General features: G+C 36.4%; 1 non-coding gene across 1 annotated transcript; it reads left to right on the top strand.

Moving 5' to 3' along the window:
• The first annotated feature begins 681 nt into the window (after nucleotides 1–681).
• LOC119800532 lies at nucleotides 682–844 on the top strand. Its single transcript, XR_005283035.1, has one exon. It is a non-coding gene; the product is annotated as a U1 spliceosomal RNA (small nuclear RNA).
• The last annotated feature ends 733 nt before the right edge of the window (nucleotides 845–1,577 follow it).

Raw genomic sequence — 1,577 nt, forward strand, 5'->3', positions numbered from 1 at the left:
CATGGCTAAACATTGATGAGAATTATGGGTAAATTTAAGTTATAAGAGCTAGTTAATAATAAGTCTGTGATAATAGGCCAACAAGTACATAATTAATTAAAGCTTCCATGTCTTTCTTTGGGATTGAATGATTGGAGGATCTGATGGGGAAAAAATTCTGACTACAATTTGGGGCAAGAAAACCACAGTCATTTTTCTCAGCATATTCACCAGTTCTGGATCTCTCTAACAACCTCCATTTTCTGTAAAGGAGGTCTAGTGGATAAAGTGCTAGAGCTGCAATTATCTTTGCTTATGAAGATGAGTATTTATAAAGCATTTGGAAATTTTATTTCATTAGTAACGCAGGAATCGCAGATACTCCTCTGGAGTCACGGCCTCTTCAACCATGGTTTCTTAGCTAGAATAAGTATTATCCAATTCCATCAAGCTTTAGGTATGATTAGCCAGCCATTATTACCTTTAAGATAAATGCATCCCAGCACTCAGCAGCAGAGACAGGCGGATCTCTGTGAGTTCAAGGCCAGCTTTGTCTACAAGAGCTAGTTCCAGGAAAGGCACCAAAGCTACCGAGAAACCCTGTCTCGGAAAAAAACAAAAACAAAACAAAACAAAACAAAAAAAAAAACAAACAAGACACTTAAACTGATAGAATAATAAATAAGTAGAGGATCAATTTTCATTTTTACTTGTCAGGGAGATATTATGATCATAAAAGTTGTTGCCCCAGGATGAGGCATATATATTGCACTCCAGATGTGCTTACCCTTGTAATTTCTCCAAATGCAGGAGACTCATTTGCATAATCTGGGGAGTAGGGAACTGTATTTGCACTTCTGCCCTATTTAAAAAAAAAATTTGTAGAACATCAATTTTTGAGCAACCACTGTTTAAAAATAGGATATCACGTTAGAATGATTATTAAAAATATAGATAATCATTTGTTTTGATACAAATAAAAACACAAACAAAATTGAAACTACAAATGGATTTCTTTACGCAGCATGAAACAAATATTTATCTTTGTCTTAGTTTGTGTTACTATTGCTGTGATGAAACAGCATAAAAACAAATTGAAGAGGAAAGTGTTGGTTGGACTTGTGCTTCCACATCTATAGCTCATCACCGAAGCAATTAGGGTAGGGACTCACACAAGGCAAGAACCTGGAGGCAGAAACTGATGTGGAGGCAATGGAGGGTTTCTTCTTTTTCCTCATGTCTTTCTTAGGCTTTATTCTTTCACAATCAATCACTAATTGAGAAAACGCCCTAGAGCCAATTCTTTTGGAGATATATTCTCAATTGAATTTCCCTCCTTTCAGATAACTTTAATTGTGTGGTTTTTTTCCTCCTTGGGGATCATTGGCTACAGTTCTACGTGGGAAGAGGTAGAAGTTGCGACCAGAGTTAAGAAGGCTGTGAGTACTGAGGAAATTATCTTCTGGGAGTGAGTTTCAGTGAGACAGCACACATTTATTTCAGGATGAAAGAAATATATAGTATGGGGACAGCTGTTGAGCATCACCTAATTTGAGTTTGTAAGCATTATCCTATCATACCACTGAAGCATAATACCT

The sequence above is a fragment of the Arvicola amphibius genome, chromosome 13 (assembly GCF_903992535.2).
Source record: "Arvicola amphibius chromosome 13, mArvAmp1.2, whole genome shotgun sequence".
NCBI lineage: Eukaryota > Metazoa > Chordata > Mammalia > Rodentia > Cricetidae > Arvicola > Arvicola amphibius.